Raw genomic sequence first — 12756 nt, 5'->3', positions numbered from 1 at the left:
AATATTTTTTATTTTTTAACTTATTTTTTAAATCGTGAAATAAAAATCTCATAAACACAAATGCATAGCAAATGATTTTAAAGCAAGCACCTGTATAATCACCACCCAAGTCAAGAAATAGAATATTGCAGCGCCCAAAAGTTTCCTAAATGTAACCCTATCCTGACCTATGGTAATCCCTTCCTTGCTTTTCTTTATAGTTTTACCACCGACATAGTATCCCAAATACTATAGCTTAATTTTGCCTGTTTCTGAACAGACTCATACAGAACACACACATGTGTGTGTGTGAACAGCTTCCTTAGCTCTTTACTGTTTTCATCTAGTATCATCATCAACTTAAAATTTAAATCCAGATTTCCAGTTTTAAGTGGACATGAGCTAGCTTTCTTCTTTTATACATGTTCTCATTTAGTGCTCTTGCCTTGTATTCCCTGATGATCCAGCCACACATTTGCCACTGTTCTCTGAGATTTTTTCCTGTCAGTTTCTTCTCCAAATCAACACTTGTCCATTTCCTTGAGTTTTTTTGTTAATTAAAAAAAATTTTTTATATCAATTTCTGATTCCCTCTAGTTGCTTTCAAGGAAAGCCTTCAGAGAATCTATACCCAGGCCAACACTGCAACTCAGTTTATGTTGACTGTTTTTTTCTCTTAGCAACTGATAAAAGACAGGAAAGGGTGAGGCCGAGATCAAGGGATGCCCTTAGTTGGAAGAGCTGCTCATTTGTCTCTTGATTGCTGGGGAACCCTTTGCTATGAGCTGAGTGGTTTTGTGGCGAATGCTTATTGCTCTTTTCTCAAGTATCTCGAGGGGTGCTTAATAATGGATACTGTGGCCAGAGGTCATTTCTGATTTTTAAGAGTGGTATTTCCGGATTCAAATAGATTTTATATCACGTCCTAAAGATCGAAAGAGAAGGGTTTGTCTGTCAGATTATGAAAAGCAAGAAACATCCAAAAAGGCTCATTATGTTTTAATGTCCATTGTGCTGCATGCTCTTAGTCTGTGAAATCGATCATCTGGGAAATATTGGCGACTTCAGCTGCTCACAGCTGACCTAAGGGGAGAGGGCCAAAGAGGACAAATCAGAGAATGACATGTAAGTGAATGCCTGAGCCCACTGGCATGAGATTTACCACACTATGTTATCACCCTCTGACCAGATACTTTCCACTCCCCAAACTCCTGATGCCAACCTTGCTGATTTGTTTGAGGAGGCAAGAGGGAATAATGGCTTTAGGGTATTACAGCCTGGCAGATGACTGAGAAGAGAGTGTCATCTGACCACCGGGGTCATATTCTTCTAGGCTGACCAGGACTGGGAAAAGCACCAAGGAATTGCTCTGTGCTGGGACCAGGATAGGACTGGCACATTCTTAGGCTATGCCTTACTCTTGCTCCACAGAGGAGAGGAAAGCTAGCATTCTTTGCCTTTTGCAAATAGGAAAGCTCAGGTGCACAGATTAGTAATTTCTCATTGGCTGATTTACCACTAAACTTCCTTGTAAAGGAGAGGGTAGAGACTGGAGCAAAAGTGGCTATGTCAGAAAACTAATTTTTAAAGGATGGTCTCACTTCCAATAGGTCTTAGGGGAAACCCTGGGAGAAGCTTCCAGGACTTCAATTGGGTGCCTGGTACAATGTCCAGGGCAGGGACTCAAGCTGAGCTCTAGTCCTGAGCACCTCAGTGGGTGATCCTGGGAAAATCATATGTCGTCTCTTGGGTTGAGTTCCTGGTAAAGATAAAATAAAATAATAAACAAGCAAGCAAACCCAGGGGTTTTCATTTGAATATGAGAGCCCACTTTTTTTTTTTTTTTTTTTTTTGACACAAGGTCTCCCTCTGTTGCCCAGGTTAGAGTGCAGTGGTCTGATCTTAGCTCACTGCAACCTCCATCTCCCAGGTTCAAGTGATTCTTGCCTCAGCCTCCTGAGTAGTTGGGATCACAGGTGTGGGTCACTGTGCCTGGCTAATTTTTGTATTTTTAGTAGAAATGGTGTTTCACCATGTTGGCCAGGCTGGCCTTGAACTCCTAGCCTCAAGTGACTTGCCCGCCTCTGCCTCCCAAAGTGCTGAGCATACAGGCGTGAGCCACCACGCCTGGGCTGAGCCCACTTTTTTATTGTTAGAGTGTCCTAATCTCATGGTGTTAGTCGTACCTTCAATCATAAGTTGATTTAGAAAACACTATGAATTCAGGAATGTTTCAGATGAATTTGTGTTTTGTTAATCACAGCAGCATCCATTTACATTTGAAAGATGCGTGTGAGAAATATTTATTTGATCTGCTTGCAATAATAACCATAGTTAAAATGTATATAGGACTTTTAATATGCCAGGCACCATTCTAAGACCATTATACATTCAGTGATCTTCACACATATTTTGTGAGGTGGGATTAAGATCCCCATTTTACAGATGAGGGAACTGAGGCATGGAGACATTAAGTACATTGCCTGCATCATATAGCAGTGAGTGGTAGAGCTGGAGTTCGGCTGGGCAGTCCGGCTTCCAAGCCTGTAGTTTTAATCTTTATGCCGTAGTAATATTTTAATAGCAGCTAACATTTTTTGAGTGCCTGCTCTGTGCTAAGCATGCACTTACAGTATCTTCCTCTGTATTCCCCATAACCCATTACAGAGGGACACAGGGCACAAAGTCAGACAATTGCAGAGCTGGGAATTGAAGCCAGGCAGACTCACTCCCAGGCCAGCTTTAATCACTGTATTCTGCCTCCTAATAAGCCGTAACTGTCAATGTTTCATTGCTAACAGTGTTACTCAGCTCTGAAAAGTTCTAAGTGTGGTGCAGGCTTCAACATGAGGGATAAGACATTCCTGGGCTCCACACCCTTGAGCCTCTCATGTCCCTGAGGTTGGCTGGGGTGAATCTCCAGTTGCCAGGTGACCTCAGCTCAGAGTACCTCAGAAAGCAGCATCTCCCTTCTTTGTCCCTCCTGAAAAACTGGAAGTTTGGCTGGGCGTGGTGGCTCACGCCTGTAATCCCAGCACTTTGGGAGGCCGAGGTGGGTGGATCATGAGGTCAGGGGTTCAAGACCAGACTGGCCAACATGGTGAAACACTGTCTCTGCTAAAAAATACAAAAATTAGCTGGACATGGTGGCTTGTGCCTGTAATCCCAGCTACTTGGGAGGTTGAGGTAGGAGAATTGCTTGAACTGGGACTGGGAGGTGGAGGTTGCAGTGAGCCGAGATTGGGCCACTGCACTCCATCCTGGGCTACAGAGTGAGACTCCATCTCAAAACCAACAACAACAACAACAACAACAATAAACTGGAAGTCATGGCCCCACTGGGAGAATTTACAGTCCAGTTATGAGGTTCCATGCCCACAGAACCAGAAGAGCAGAGGAATGGAAGGATTGGCTAGAGAAGAACAGAAGAGCAGAGGAGTGGAAGGATTGGCTAGAGAAAGACCTGCTTGCAGGGGTAGGAGGGGATTTGGGAATGGTTCTTGTGGTAGATGAAGATGACCAGGTAGTGAATAGTTCCATCTTGTGGTAGCCAAGCTAATTCCAAAACCCAATATACCCATGAAACCTAAGACCAAAAATCTAATTCCTGTATGAATGGTAGCACCCTGTGTGATTGTTGATACTGTTGTTAGTCTCATCATGGGTAAACTGGGCTGCTCATCCGTAGCTGAGTTCTGTGCTGTACTTTCCCATATGTAGTACACTGTCTCCTTAGTAAATGCCATAAATATTAAAAATGATTTTCTGAAGAACACAGTGGTCTTGTAGGAGCCAGATTCTTGACTGAAGACTCAGGGACTAATTTTTATACACATGACCATTCAATAAAGTAGGACAATGAGAACATAGATAGGATGTAGTTTAGATAAAGATGTTGAAAATGCATACAGAGGCCAGTGAGCCAATCACTTGAACCCTGGAGGCAGAGGTTGCAGTGAGCCAAGATTGCGCTACTGCACTCCAGCCTGGGTGACAGATCAAGACTCTGTCTCAAAAAAAAAAAAAAAAAAAAAAAGAAAATGCATACAGATAGATTAAATTTGGTTGATGCAGCAAATGGTTTGCACCCATTTCTTTAAAAAATATAAAAAATACTCATGCTTCTGAAGCTGAACATACCCATACCATACAACCCAACAGTTCTCCTAGTTAAATACTCAGTAGAAATTGGGTCCACATGAGTGCTAAAGCACAAGTTTGAGAATTTTCCAAGCAATACTATTCATGATAGCCCCAAATTTGAAATGGTTCACATGGCTAACAACAGTGGAATAGATAAGTAGTTATATGATATAAAACATCACAGCCAGAGTAAAAAAGTTACAACTATGCACAGTGACATGGAGCAGAAACACACACACATTGAGAGAAAAAGGCCATACCTAAGAGTAAAGGGCCAATACTGTGTGATTCCAGTTACATAAAATTAGACAGAATTAATCTACAGTGTTAGTAGTCAGGATCGTGCCAGACCTTTGCCAGGTTGTTAGTGACGGAAAACGGGCATAAGGGAGGTTTAAGCAGTTCAGGTAATGTTCCGTTTCCTTATCTCATGCTGTTTCCTTGGGTGTGCTCTGTATATGGAAATTCAATCAGCTATATAGTTACTATTTGTACTGTATACATGTCAAGCTTCAATAAGGGTTACATAGAAGCCCACACAATTGTTTAAAAGATCAGACAATATAAGCCTATAGAAAGCATAAGGTAAAAGGCTTCCCCAGTCTTACGTTACAGAGGTGAACAGAGGTGTTACAGTGAACAGCTGGCTGTAAACCTTTCCAGACCTTTTTCCATACATGTAGCATTTCTAAACCCAACTTACTGTATTGCAGCGAACTATTTGGACTTCATTGCTTTGGGCTTTTGCCTTATTTTTACTGTAACAAATCAAGAATTAAAGATATCTTAATGTCAAGGGAAAAGTACATTCGATAACTGCTAGATTTGGTTCAAACCTTATCTTGTCCATTTACTAGCTTGTATGTTCTTGAACAGGTTAACTCCTGAAAGTTCAGTGTCTTCATTTACAATGTGGGAATAATAGTGCTTATCTTCAAAGGTTGTAGTGAGGATTCAGGTGATATATATAGAGAGCCTAGTGGTACTATTAAACACATATTAATGGTAGCTACTATATATTGAGTGTTTGTTAAGTGTCAGGCATTGTTCTGAACTCTTTACAAATGCAATCTCATATAATCCTTCCAACGACCTAATGAGGTTGATGCATTATAAATTTCATTTACTAAATGAAGATACAGAGTCAAAGAGAGTAAGTCACTCAAGGTTTCGTGAGTGTTTAGGCTTTGGGTTATGGGTGGTAACGGTTGGAGTTACTTAAAAGCATGTAGGGTTCATAGGAGCTTGTTTGGAAACTTGAGGAACTTGACTTCTTGACGGAGTCTTACTCTGTCACCTGGACTGGAGTACAGTGGCACGATCTTGGCTCATTGCAACTTCCACCTCCTGGGTTCAAGTGGTCCTCCCACCTCAGCCACCCAAGCAGCTGGGATTACAAGCATGCGCCATCACTCCCAGCTAATTGTTGTATTTTTAGTAGAGATGAGGTTTCACCATTTTGGTGAATAGGCTGATCTTGAACTCCCTTCAAGTGATCCGCCCATCTCAGCCTCCCAAAGTGCTGGGATTATAGGCATGAGCCACTATGCCCGGCCCTGATGACTTCTTAAGAAATTAGTCAGGATATTCTATTTTGCTACCTGCTTTGTTATATTCCTATCTGAGAAATGGTGGTCGATCTTTCACGCTGAGAGAACAGCAGGTCTCTTTGAACTGTCACCCCTTAGCACTAATAACTTCTTTTGGCACCATGCAGTGTGATGAATTAAGGCGCAATTTATCTACAAGGACCTACCCTATTTTATTGCCTTATTTCCCTGAGTCAATGGTTATAGACTAACCAAGAACATTTTGAAACTGTTTTGTCTTTTCAGGTCACCCTGTATAAGCACATAGAGCTTTTGCAGCTAGAGTGCAGCTGTGAAGTCTGCCGTAGCCTCCGCCCACAAACAAACTGAGTCAGAAGATTCGGCTAAGGAGAGTTCAAATTCCACATCTAAATGGCCTCTTTGCAGGACCGGGTTCTGCTTTATCCCCAGTTTAGAATCTGTTATGTTTCTACCCAAATACCTTGACACAGCTATTAAATCAGCAGAGATTATGCTTAAAGTCACATAGCATTGAGATTGAACTTGAATCTCACATTTCTTTATCCCAGGTGTATATAATGCTGAATTGTAACTGTCATTATTTAGGCTGTCTCTTTCACTTACTCGTCGGATGGATTTAAGGCGACTGACAACACCAAAACATATTTACCATATTTAGAACACCAGAACACACATAAGAGCTAACAAAAAAGTGGAACATAGAAGAGGAAAGAAGAGAGATGTGCCAGGAACTTTAAATCAGTTGGTTCTGTAATTGCACACTACATTTAGCTGTGAGTTTTCTGGCCACAGGAAAATAGGAACCACAGGTTATTTAGATATCTTGTTTGGAATTATTATACTTCTGCTGGATAGACACATTGGCTCATGCCTGTGAAACCAGCACTTGGGAAGGCCGAGATGTGAGGATTGCTTGAGGCCAGGAGTTCAACACCACCCTGGCCAACACAGCGAGACCCCATCTCTATTTTAGAAAAAAACAACAACAAAATTACTTATACAATGCTACATTTGCATAGCATTTTCAGGGTGCAAACCAACATTATAGGGGTTGTATTTGTTTGTTCGTTTTTGTTTGAGACAGCATCCTGCTCTGATGCCCATGCTGGAGTGTAGTGGTGCCGTCATCGCTAACTGCAACCTTGATCTCCTCCAGCTTAAGCAATCCTCCCACCTCAGCCTCCCCGAGTAGCTGGGACTGCATGCCTGGCTAATTTTTAATTTATTGTAGAGACAGGGTTTGACTGTGTCACCCAGGCTAGTTTAAGCTCCTGGGCTTAAGCAATCCTCCTGCTGTGGCCTCCCAAAGTGCTGGGATACAGGCATACGCCATCCCTTCCTGGCCTATTTTTTTTTTTTAAGTCTGTTTTGGTAAGAGATAAGAGAAATATTGTTCTAATGGATATTCCTTTCAAGGATTTTCTATGTATTTTAAAGGAGTGTAAGTTCTGCCCTTGAAGGTGTTTCTGGAGGAGCTAAGATTTTAGGGTCTAATTGCTTTTTGTCTACCTGGTGACGTTAACTGCATTCAGGAAGAGAAAAGGGGAAAAGATAGTCATCATCTCTCTTGGTGTTTCCAAACCTGATGAGCATTAACATTTTCTGGGAAGCTTTAAAAAGGTATGGGTTCTTGGGTCTCACTGTATAGTCTGACTTTGGTGGAGCTGAGATGGGGTATGGAGCTCTAGCTGTTTTTTTTTTTTTTTGAGATGGAGTTTCACTCTTGTTGCCCAGGCTGGAGTACTATGGCACGATCTTGGCTCACCACAACCTCTGCCTCCCAGGCTCAAGCGATTCTCCTGCCTCAGCTTCTCGAGTAGCTGGGATTACAGGCATGTACCAAAATGCCCGGCTAATTTTGTATTTTTAGTAGAGATGGGGTTTCTCCATGCTGGTCAGGCTGGTGTCGAACTCCTGACCTCAGGTGATCTGCCCGCCTCAGCCTCCCAAAATGCTGGGATTACAGGTGTAAGCCACTGTGCTTGGCCTCTATCTATATTTTTAATCCCTGCCCCCGTGGGATCTGATGACCAACCTGTTTCAAAATCATTGCCTCACCCTTGCAAATATCACAGTTGCCTGAGTATTGGTGAGTGGGGTTGATTTCTGGCCTGAGGTTTAGGTGCCAACTCCAAGGGGGAAAGTTGATGTTCCATGAAGAGTCAGGAAATTGACCTGTAGTCCTGTCCGCAAATAAACCTTCTGAATAAAGACAGTTCTTCCCTCAAGAAAAAGAAATAAAACAAAAGAAAACAAAAACCTCGGCATTAGAACCATTTAAACCATTGACAAATATTTGGTTAAAACCCCCACGTCTGTCAAAAAGGCAACAGTATTATTTATTATCCAGGCTGGAGTACTTCAGAGAATGAAATGGGGTGCTCTTGATAATTAAGCTGGGAAAACCGGTCACTGTTTTGGACAAATCAGGACATTTGGTAATCCTAGTCATAAATATTTCTACATATAAATGTGCTTTCCATAACTTTTAAACTGAGCCAGTGGTCACAAACTCATTTGTATGAAGGGGCTAGGAGCAATGTAAGAGTTAAAAAAAAATTTTTTTTTTTGAGATGGAGTCTTGTTCTATCACGCATGCTGGAGTGTAGTGTGATCTTGGCTCACTGCAACCTCTGCCTCCTGGGTTCAAGTGATTCTCCTCCCTCGGCCTCCTGAATAGCTGGGATTATAGGCACCTGCCACCATGCCCAGCTAAATAGTTTGTATTTTTAGTAGAGATGGGGTTTTGACATGTTGGCCAGGCTGGTCTTGAACTCCTGACCTCTAGTGATCCACTCACCTTCGTCTCCCAAAGAGCTGGGGTTACAGGTGTGAGCTCTGTACCTGGGCTAAAATTTGCTTTTTTAAAAAGAAAATTTACTAAAAAGAACTAATATGCTTATACTTACTCATTTTTGTTAAATTCTGTATATATTATATATATAAAAGAACATTTTAAAAAATGAAATTTTTAAGAAGCTGGCATTGGGTTTATGTTGCCTAGAATTGAAGCATACGGCCTGTTTACAGCAGGAAGTTGCCTGGTAAAGAGTATTTTTCCTCATCTCTGAGTCCCAGTGGGCTCCGAATGGGATCTCTGCTATGTTTTCTTTCTTTGCCCACCAAACCTGTTTCTTTGCTTGTGAGAATTATGTAAGAAATTTGCTTGTCTTGTTTGACAATTACATTTTCTTGCTGCTTTCATTTCTGCTTTAGTAATTTTACAGAAGGCAAATTATATTCCCTAGCACAGGGACAACGTTTTGCTCCCCTGAATAATCACAGTAAACTCTGACTCAGCCCAGCATGTTGCATACAGAGCTCAGTGTGTTGATTGAATCAACAAATGATGATGGACCAGACCTCCAAAATGATTTCCCCTAAAAACTGGCACTCTTTAAGGCAGTAGAGAGGAAAAGCATTAGAGGTGGGGTTCGAATTGCCTCACCCAGCAAGCTCTGCTCAATTATTTTTTCCCCATGCTGTATTAGAAGAGTTAGGAAGGTAGTCATATGGTGGCATAATTATATGTGTATATTAGAATGGAAAAAAATGGCTAGAAACTTACACACCGTAAGTAATGAGTTGTGACTAGAGGGTGAGGTAGGCTGAAAATTAATAACTGCAAGAATGATGATAAATGGTAACAAGTACTGGGTTTCTGTGGTCGGGGCAGTAAAGCATGGTAGAGCCTGTGGCTAAATGGAGAGCATGTGTCTCATCTAGAGGATCAGAGGCTCCTCATTTGATGCTGATTGTTGCCATAAGGGAATCTAGGCCCAGAATTGCCAGATTTTCTGATTTTTCAAAAGAAGCTGAGAATCTAGGGGTTTGAGTGAAATTTGCTGATATATAAATATTGGCGTGTAATTTAAATGTAAGAAAAAAACCAGATAGTGGGCTGAGACTATTTCATGGGCCTCTAGCTTTCAGTCTTGAGCCAGGGAGTTAGAGGAATCCCATCTAGCTGTCAGTAGAACATGCAATTTTAAGTAGGACTGCCTTCTGAAAGATCCACTAGGGAAAGCCAGCCACAGAATGGCTGGCCTAGAGGCTGAACAGGTGACCCGTTGAATGGGTTTGCTGCTTTGAGCAGCTATTAGAGAGTATCTGTCAAATACAGTCACCTTAATCTCAGCAGAGCTAAGGCTCAGTGCTTGTTTCTTGGCAGTTAACCAGGCAGTCAATGACAGACGCTATGTTTAAATTTCTTTGTTGGTCTCCTAGTCTGTGTTTACATCTTCAGCCTCATCCCCTTCCTCTCCCTTCACTTGCTAAATTTCATCCATACCAGTCCACATGATGTTCTTGTAACTTGGCATGCTCTTTCCTTTTGCTTTTTTTCTGTTGTGGCTTTGCAGAGGTTTAAGCAGCACCTCCTCCAGGGAGTGTTCTGTGATTCCACCTTTAGACTCCTATCGCCTTGTTTGGTTCCAGCACAACACTCATCAGCTGTTGTACGTTTGCCTCCCCCAGGAGATTGTGAGCTTCTTGATGGCAGGCACTACCCTTTTCGCAGCTGCATTCTGGTTCCTTGTGTGGTTCCTGGAATCTACAAATAATAGCTCACATTTCTAGAGCCCTGACAGTGGGGACCCTGCCTGAGTCACCTCACGTAATCCTCACAATAGCCTTCTGATGTCAAAGCTGTTCTTTTCATCCTTGTTGAATCCTTGTTTACACAGAGGTAAAATATCCTGCCCAAGGACACTTAGCTTACAAGTCAAGCAGGTCTTGATCCCTGGCCATCTGACTCCAGAAACCACATATTATTAATGAACAAGTTACAATGTCTTTCAGAATGTACATAAGGATGTCTGATAAGTGAATGAGCAGAGAGAGAAGGAGGGGTGCTCACTTTGGCAGCACGTATACTAATATTGGAAGGATACAGAGAAGATTACCATGGCCCCTGCACAAGGATGACACACAAATTTGTGAAGTGTTCCATGTGTTAAAAAAAAAAAAAAAGAGAGAGAGAGAGAAGGAGGGAACAGGAGAGGGATGAAGTAGAAACATGCTATTATCACTGAGGAGGAGGATTATCTTTTTTTTTTAGATGGAGTTTTGCTCTTTTTGCCCAGGCTTGAGTGCAATGGCACAATCTCAGCTCACCACAACCTCCACCTCCTGGGTTCAAGTGATTCTCCTGCCCCAGCCTTCTGAGTAGCTGGGATTTCAGGCATGTGCTACCACACCTGGCTAATTTTTGTATTTTTAGTAGAGACATGGATTTCTCCATGTTGGTCAGGCTGGCCTCATACTCCTGACCTTAGGTGATCCACCCGCCTCAGCCTCCCAAAGTGCTGGGATTACAGGCATGAACACTGCTCCCGGCCAAGGAGGGTTATCTTTTTGTTTGTCATGGCCGATGGGTATGCATCCAGTTCTGTATAATAGTAGTGTCCCTTAGGTGTGTAGTTATTTAAATGTAAGTGGAAAAAAGTGGTAGAGCTACATCATCATCCTACTTTATTTACACCAGTTAGAAATGCAGTTAAACTTCAAAAACCTTCTTATGTGCTCAGGACTGGCAGCAGTGGACAGGTCTTAAAGATGTATTATGAACTTGGAGTAGAGAACAGGTTGGCCTCTAAGCAAGCAGTGTCTGCCTGGGGGTGCTGGTGGGGACAAAGAATGAGAGACACAAGAATGAATTGTGAAGAAAATGACAGATTGTTCGCTAGTGGAAATTGTTGTTCCTAAACCCATTTACTATATATATATATATATATATATATTTTTTTTTTTTTTTTTTTTTTTTTTTTTTGAGACAATTTTACCCTGTTGCCCAGGCTGGAGTGCAGTGGTGCAATCTCAGCTCACTGAAACCTCCACCTCCAGGGTTCAATAATTCTCCTGTCTCAGTCCCCTGAGTAATTGGGATTACAGGCAGCGTGCATCACCACAATACAAAATTTTTGTATTTTTAGTAGAGACGGGGTTTCACCATGTTGGCCAGGCTGGTCTTGAACTCCTGAGCTCATGTGATCTATCCGCCTTGGCCTCCCAAAGTGCTGGGATCATAGGCATGAGCCACTGTACCTGTCTCAATTTATTCTTATGCAACAAGAGTTGTGTGATCTAGTTGTATGATCTCTGGAAAAGAAGGCTGGCAATGGGATGTTCATTGAACTAATAGGGATGAGTATATAATTTTTTTTTCTTTTTCTGAGACAAGGTCTCACTCTGTCACCCAGGCTGGCTTTCAGTGGCACGATCTCAGCTCACTGCAGCCTCCACCTCCTGGGCACAAGCCATCCTCTCATCTCAGCCTCCTGAGTAACTGGTACTACAGGCATGCACACATCTGGCACACTTTTTTTTTTGTACTTTGTAGCAACGGGGTTTCACCATGTTGCCCAGGCTAGTCTCGAACTCCAGAGCTCAAGGCATGCCACTGACCTTGGTCTCCCGCAGTGCTGGGATTATAGGCATGAGCCACCATGCCTGGCCCAGAAGTTTTCGTTTTTAAGAAATTGAAGCTGACTCCATTATAAGCTGGTTCTGATGGAACTTGATGGTCAAGAGGAAATGAAAACAGATAGTATGGCCTGGTTGGTTAAGTGAGTGAGCTCTGGAGCCTGCTGCGGCCTGCCGCTCACCAGCTGTGCAACCTCAGGCAAACTGCTTAACTCCTGTTCCACCATTTCATCATCTGTAATGATGCAGATAACATTGACTGTCTGATAGCATCACCTGAATATTGGTGAGTTAACCCTTGCTAAAAACCTTATCATGCTTGGTACATAAATGCTCATTAACTGATAGTTGTCATCATGATAATGATTGTGATAAATAGTATGTGGCAAGGATTGGGTCCACCATTCAAGACAGGAACTACCCAGTGTTGGAGGCACAGGCCTTCTCTCCTGTAGCCCTTGTGACCTCTGTGTTATCATTTGTATATTTTATAAGGGGTGGGGTTACTGGGCCCCAGATCAGTACAGGGTGGGGGAGTGACTGTCCTGTGAGGGGGAGGCACTTAGCCAGCAGGAGTTTTTGACACTCAAGGTCCTATGTAGAAGGCCACTGCAGATGAATCTCCTGGATATTTTTTTGG

General features: G+C 42.4%; 1 protein-coding gene and 1 non-coding gene across 2 annotated transcripts in view; both read left to right on the top strand.

Annotated features, from left to right (window-relative positions):
* Window positions 1-12756, top strand: part of PDLIM1 (PDZ and LIM domain 1) — a 57880-nt gene that overhangs the window by 3116 nt on the left and 42008 nt on the right. The gene's annotated exons all lie outside the window — the stretch shown is intronic.
* On the top strand, window positions 10544-10650 carry LOC118146486 (U6 spliceosomal RNA). The gene has a single exon (XR_004732346.1). It is a non-coding gene; the product is annotated as a U6 spliceosomal RNA (small nuclear RNA).

Source organism: Callithrix jacchus, chromosome 12 (assembly GCF_049354715.1).
Source record: "Callithrix jacchus isolate 240 chromosome 12, calJac240_pri, whole genome shotgun sequence".
In the NCBI taxonomy this organism is placed as follows: domain Eukaryota; kingdom Metazoa; phylum Chordata; class Mammalia; order Primates; family Cebidae; genus Callithrix; species Callithrix jacchus.
The sequence above is the reverse complement of the archived record's forward strand: the minus strand, read 5'-3'. Positions and strand labels throughout refer to the sequence as shown.